Below are 7,608 nucleotides of genomic sequence, written 5' to 3'. Positions count from 1 at the left end.
TTTTGTTGTCTTATAACGCATGCTGTTGCATACTGGTAATCTTTCTGTCTTTATTTTTCGTAAAATACTGTAACAATAATAGAAATTTTCTCCTTTCAGGAATCTATGATATAACACCCATTCTTAGAATCTAGCAACTTTTTTTACATTAAGCCGGATGTTTTCTTGTATGGAACAACAAACATGTACAGGTTCATACAATATTTTTTTAAATCTAAAACAAACAAGAAGAAGCATAAAAGAACAAAAAATGTATAGACAACAAACAAATGTTTTTGACACAATCTTAGTTGAACAAATAAAAACGGCGTCATTTATTTTTCCTCCCAATCCGGCTACTAAAAGGCGTTATTTTCGTTATTCTTCGTATTATTCGTAACAACTACTATTTTTTTCCTCGGATAATGTTCCAACCTTTAAAATTTAGTTATGTCAGTATGCTCTTATCTTTTTACAAAAGGTCAGCCTAAATGTTTTTGAAAATATAAAGGAATAACTCAAAAAATCTGTATCAACTTGATGTACTGCAGGTTGAAAAATTTTAACGAACGCTGTAATAATGTACGAGCGAGAGCGAAACAAAACACCTATTAATGCTGGCGGTATAAGCTTAGCAAACAAACAATCATTTAGCGATGATAAATTTATAGTTTTCGAAGTAGCCTTAAAACTAGAGTAATTGCTAAATTTTAACATGAAATGATATATAACAATAAAGGTCTTAACATGTTGATTCAAGTAAACAATGTTTATCGTCACGTGATCTAATAACAAAAGTTAAATTAAAAAATGGCGGCACGATGTAAACGTACGCCGAAAACCAAACAATGATGATAAATCGGCACAGGGTTTTGTTAGTATGTAATTACTGAAGAAATCCAAAAAAATACAACATATGACGTAAGACAAATATTCATGTTAAGGGAAATATGATGAATTTGGAACTATTAATATTTACCGCGTCTTAATGTTAGGGTTAGAATTATGTTGCCTAATGTCTTAGGCTTACATGCATAATCTGTAATTTATCTCAATCACCATAAAATATACAATACGGCACATAGTCAATCACCTGACTAATACACAAATCGTTAATGCCTCATAAACCGTCATGGACCGAAGGCAGTAAGGTCCATGTAAATAACCGAGGTTGCTTTTTTCACAAGTAGCGCCCGGCTAAACGGTTGATAAGTTATTTAGTATCTAAAAGCCTGCTGGAAACATATTCGAAATAATTTATAGCTAAAGTACATCAAGTCTATTTAGTCACGAGAAAAATGGTAAAAACTGGTAAGTCGTCCGTGGCTAAATCCATGTGTTCGCCCTGCTTTTATTTACCGTATTTCGTGTGTCTCGCTCCTGCAGGTACCATTTTGCTTGACAGACAGACGTATTAGGTATTATGATATAGACAAAATACAACCATGTCTTCTGACAATAGTATACGTTTGACTAACTGAAGGCAAATAATTTCATTTCATATACGAAAAAACATTTTCATAGTTTTATTCTATAAGTTTTAAACACTGCTGTGGTGTTGGTGGAGTGGTTGTGTTTGTTCAAATTGTCAACAGGAATAAACAAAAAGAAAAAGACTGTTAAAACATCACACGAAGGTAAAGTGATGATTTGATGATAATAGGGAGTGTTTAGCAAGTTTACTGATTAGAAAACAGTGAGTTTTGTTAGCTGTTAGTAGTTTTTGTGGCATTGTCCATATTTTATGACCACTATGTTGCCGACATATATACTTCGGATATGTTGGGATTTAACAGTACCTTATCTTTCTACTTAATGATTTACTTATTTTCCTCCAACCAAGGCTATGAGACTTTAGTTTAAAACTTGTGTACAACTTGTATTCTTATAGACATGTTACAGCTTCTGAATCTTACTAAAGTTAGTTTACCTTTTTTGTTTAAATTTTTTGCAGTCACTAGAAAAAACTACCGGCAGCTAGCGTGATCGATATAAGTATCAAAATGTCAGATATGTAAAGAACATTACGTATACTATGTGTTCTTAATATTCACGCTAGATAAATTTTATTGGTTCTTATTTTGAGATGTTTAAAATGTATCCTAAAATACTGTTGTATTTGTTTCATAGGCTTATAGACTGGTGCCCCTTTAAAATTTCTTTTAAAGTATCCCTCTTGTTATAAGACTATATTATAAGACTAATTAAGGTTGAACTAATCCAGTTCACGAACATTAAAATTTAAAAGACCAAAAATTCAAGGCAAAAGAATATTTTTTCGGGCTTCTATGGAATAGTCTTTTATTAAACCTATTTCTATAGCTATACCTGTACTTATCTGTTTGTGAGCCAAATTCGACTCATGTAATCTTTCAACTACATAAAAAATGAGATATATTCTTATCAACTTTGCTTTTGCTTTGCGGGCTAACGACTAGTTTTTTATAAAACGTGTAATATCGTACAAAGTCCAGAGATCTGTGGTTCCTAGAATTCTATTTTTTCAACGTTTTCGCCTTAAGCCTGCAGAACGTCAAGTAAGTTGACAACTGTCAGAAATTCTTTAGAAGCAGTGCAGACTAGTGCCTACCAAGTTATCTGTATGACAGGAACAAATCCTTGTTTAATTTGATTGATGATAACAAGGCTTACATTGGCCATTGTCTAATTTCAGCTTATCAAATAGGCCTGTATATATAGCCAAAGATACCTTGTTAACATTAATGGCGTTAATAGCGTTAAGTTATAAAATAGGTGATTTCGGTTTAAGTTGTTAACTAATTTCATTTGCACTACGTCTAGGTTATAATACCGTTAACGCAATTAGTTTCATCTTGCTATGGTCCACAAAAAAGAAAATCCAAACCAATCATCCACAAAAACGAAAAAGTTGTCATGTTTTCCGCGCTTAACACAAAAATGTCAAATCTGTTTTTCCTAGATCTACGTTTACCGACCTGAAATATTATCAAGGCATGCATAAAGCTGGCTCATTTTTTGTGTGATTGCTTTCTATTTTCAAATGAAATAGAATCGAAAGTCTGATTAACCGTCTTGGCTCTTCTCTCCTAAAACGTCTTTTTGTACACGAAATTAGAACTGCTACGAAGGAGAGTTGTTAATAGGGCCTTAATCATTTAAATGCGACGAATTAAATATTATTTCAAGTTTGACGATGTTATGAAGTGAAACATTAAACCAGAGCATATGGAGTATGAAGCTATGTTTAAATTTTTTATATTCTTACTTTGCTTTTGCGGTATGTTTTCATATCTTTAGACATTCTTATTAGCAACCAAGTTATAAACAAGTCAGCGTTGAGTGTAAAAATAAAAACTTCCATACTAGAAAATTTATGCACAACTTTTATCTCTATTTTTGAAGACCGAAGATAACGTTGATGTCAGCAAAGTCACTCGGATTAGGAACTTGGTTAGGAATTGTAGCAATTATCCGTGCGATGTTTTTATCTGATTGTGTAATGATCACGTGACAATAACAGTGCACAAATAGCAAAATATACCTTTTTTGAGAAAGCCATAATTACAAGCTCTGAGAACGAGGTTGTGAAAGAAATTTTAGCTACGGAACTTTTGATAAGTATACTATTTTTAGTTTGCCTGTATTGTTCTAAAGACGAAGACCTTCCAAAGGGTGAGCCTTATTTGTTTGTTTTCTCCCAAAATATAACTCTTTTTTCTTCGTTTTGACAGCTATTGATACGGAAGAAATATGGCACTTTTTTGTTTGTTGTCAAAGAAATCAAATAAAATGCTAAAAAAATTAAACATTCTTTTTGAGTTCTTTGTGAAGCAATGGAAATAGTGAATAGACATGTATATTACACTTTACAATCACGAATGTTAATTTTAATGCAAAGGTGTTTTGCTCGTTAATTCTTCCCATAATCCACAAGAGAAAGCAAAAGTTTAATTTTGCTGATAAATCAATATTCTGTCCGGTGATACAACACAATATTGTAAATCTAAGTTTGCAGTGCAAATTACGTCTGTGTAACATAGAAACAGTTTCCTTGTGCGCCTTCTTCAAATAATTCCTTTTAGCTTGGCCAGAAAAATCAGTTAAAATGTCTAACATATCTATTCAATTTTTTAAGAAATGAGGGACAAAAGCAACGTTCAAGTACATTTCAACGACAGAGATGGAAAGTATTGGGGGAAAACGCAAATGAGACGACGGAGAAGATTTGGTTATCGAATATCACGTGATATGTTGTAATTACGAATCATTTGTTAATTTTTGTCACGCATGGACTAACTGTAACTTTTTATAGCTTTGTTCTATTGTTTTACCTAAAATACACACAAGAAATTGGAATAAAAAAATTATTTCCACATTCGTAGAAATGTGTGATTTGGTATGGGCTGCGGTCTGTCATGGTGGTAACGAAAAGTTAAAAGGGGCGCGAATAGTATCAAAATCAAAGCCACCACAAATAGCGCGCTATATTAACCAAAAGTTTTTGTTTCTGTATTGTTTTTGCGTACAGCAGCGTTTTGTTGTTGTTTTCTCATTATTGTGTAGCTTTATATAGTATACCCAAAATAATGAAATCAGTAGATATATATTCTGTTCGAATTTCGAGAAATCTCGCATCAAATGAGGGTGTTCATTGTCTTGAAATGATTGTTTTCATTTACTGTATGTTGACAATGTTATAATGTTCGAAATTGACTCGAGTTGTGTGCTCTCCAGCCATATCTCAGTTATCGAAAAACAGTCACAACTTTTAATATGATTCAATTTATCATCATCTCTTTCTGTAAGTTTGTGCCTTAATTTTTTATACCAAATTTTATCATTGTATATTTTATATTTTAATAAATACATTTTTATTATCTATCATCGTAGTGTTGTGTGAGTGTTCAAACTGCTTCAGTTCTTGTTGTTTTTACATGACACTTAAAATTTGATTGACAATATTTTATGTTAAAACTTGGATATCATGTGTATGTGTACAAATTAAAGCAACATTTTACGACGTTTCGGGTTTCATACACCCATTTTCGAGTAAAATAAAAATTGTACAACAGGTCTATATAAACAAGAACGTTACCATAGATACAAGATATATAAACATAATCAATACAATATTTAAGTATAAACATGTATACAATACGAATGTGTGATCAAACCGGACGGTTTTCTTGTTTAATTTCATGTTGGGCGGTTCAGCAGTGATTTTTGAGTTGTAGGAGAAATAATAAAAATGGTAGCTTCTGCTGCAAAGAAATACAATAAAATTTAAGGCAAGTATTGGCTCTTGAAATTGATTAACTTTAAAAAGAAATACTATGTGTGTCTGGAGCAACTTTTTGTTAGGTTCAGTAAACATGATTTTAAAATAAGCATTTCAACAGTCATCCATTATAGTTACTCAAAGAAGCAGTCCAGCAAGTTGAAATTATTGGTCGAGACTTTAAAACAAGGCAATATACAAATAAAAACTTCCACGAAGAACAATGTAAACATATTCTATGCTGGATTTCAGTATTCAGTATATACACGAACATGAAAACAGTTGCACAGCGGGGCACTTATTAGTAACAATGGTTGATTTATCACAAACCGTATTTACCAGGAAGTTCTTTCATTTTGGGTTCCTGGTTCCAAAAAGCATACAACGTCTAATAACAGAGTGATGTCCATTGGCGCACCAGCATAAACTCGGCAAATAAACACGTAAATTTTAAATTTTCAAGTATATAGCGAACATTTAGCCAAAATTTTGTGTTGCTTATATCACAAAAAAATAAAGAAAAAAAGATTTTTTAAGTAATGAATGGAGTAACTATAGCTAAAGGGGGATTTCTCCTTGGTCACTCGCCATGTTCTTTCACAGACTATTGCAAGCTTTGAATGTTTCTTTTTTAGTTTTATAATTTTTAAGATTCCCGTCGATTATCAGAAGCACGTCATCGAAGGAGAATACTTATCTCTTAAGCTCTCAACGATGGAAATAGCGCCAATTTTCAAAATAAATTCGTTTCGACTTTGAAGTCACTAAAATACACATACATTGAAATAAAATCAACCGTTACGTTATAAATTTCATGTTTTGTTGTCTTATAACGCATGCTGTTGCATACTGGTAATCTTTCTGTCTTTATTTTCCGCAAAATACTGTAACAATAATAGAAATTCCCTTCAGGAATGTATGATATAACAACCATTCTCAGAATCTAAAATCGTGGACAAAAATGTTGAGACTAGGCAGTTTTTTACCCATTATCTCATTATCCAAATATGGATAACACAGTCAAATAGTCAATGCTCTCCGAAGTAGCCTCGAAATCAAAGTAATTGTTAAATTTTGAAGCTAAGTGATTTTATTAGCTCTTTTCACTGGTCGGTGTAGTGTAAATTGTTTTCCTTAAGCTGCATCGTTTGATTTAAGCTCAAAGATAATACCTTGATAAAAAGATGACATCATACTTATAAAAATAATATGCGATGACATACAGCAATAAATTTCTTAGCATGTTGATTCAAGTAAACAATGCTTACAGTGACGTGATCTAATAATAAACGGGGGACGAAGGCAAAACAATGTTGATAAATCGGCACAGGGTAATTTAGTCCATACTTACTTAAGCAATCAAAACAAGATGCAGGAGCTTCATCTTGCACGTCAATGTCAATTACACATTATCACTGCAACAATATTAACGGGGTGATTTCACAAAACCTAAAAATTGATTTACAGCATTTCATGGCGTGAGGAATCTGATGTATGGCTATGATAATTACTGAGTTTTTATATTTAATTATAAGACACCTACATAATAATAAAATATTTAAAAACAAAATACGAACTAAAGATTGAGTTCCAACAATATACATTTATAAAAAGCTCCTTGTCTTGTTATAAACAACAACCTAACGGGCGCAACTAACACCACGCTGTTAATCTTCTTCAAACCCGATTAATGTTCCGAGTAATAACCTGGTTCCCGAATTCGTTTCCGAACGAAAGAGTTGATGGCGTTATTTTAAAACCTTTGAGCATAAAATAATCTAAGTAACCATTCGTCGAAACATAGAACAAGAGATCATATACATATACATTTTCATAATCACCTAATTGATATGCAGAGACTTTTAATATGAAACAATCTAAGAAAATCAGATCAGTTTTTGTTGCCGTATAAACCGTCATGGACTGAAGGCAGTAAGGTCGATGTAAACAACTGAAGTTGGTGTTTTCTCACAGGTACCGCCGGGCTAAAGGTTTATAAAGTATTGAGTACCTGGAGGCCTGATAAAAAACATGTTTGAAGTAATCTATAGCTAAATTAGATCTACGTTTATTTAGTCACAAGAAAAATGACATTCAGTAAAAACTAGTACGTGGCTCGTGCATAAATCCATGTGTTCGCCCGGCAGACAAACGTATACGGGTATTATGATATAGACTAGCCGTCAACCTGTGGAAAAATCCATGGGGTCACCCGTTCTTTATATATCGCATTTAGTGTTTCTATCATAGACAGACAAACAGACAGACGGCGGCTATTATTATAGAGACTAGTCGTATGGGATCCTCCGTCATTAAATACACGCTATTTCGTTTGCCCGTTGCACAACACTTGTCATGTGGGCAGACAG

The 7,608-nt window shown here is 32.6% G+C and overlaps 1 long non-coding RNA gene across 1 annotated transcript; it reads left to right on the top strand.

The window, feature by feature from the left end:
• Positions 1-3,133: 3,133 nt before the first annotated feature.
• LOC130612503 (uncharacterized) lies at positions 3,134-4,809 on the top strand. The gene is made up of 3 exons (XR_008975474.1): positions 3,134-3,238; positions 3,595-3,633; positions 4,097-4,809. It is a non-coding gene; the product is annotated as an uncharacterized LOC130612503 (long non-coding RNA).
• The last annotated feature ends 2,799 nt before the right edge of the window (positions 4,810-7,608 follow it).

This window comes from Hydractinia symbiolongicarpus, chromosome 10 (assembly GCF_029227915.1).
Source record: "Hydractinia symbiolongicarpus strain clone_291-10 chromosome 10, HSymV2.1, whole genome shotgun sequence".
Taxonomy (NCBI): Eukaryota; Metazoa; Cnidaria; class Hydrozoa; order Anthoathecata; family Hydractiniidae; genus Hydractinia; species Hydractinia symbiolongicarpus.
The sequence above is the reverse complement of the archived record's forward strand: the minus strand, read 5'-3'. Positions and strand labels throughout refer to the sequence as shown.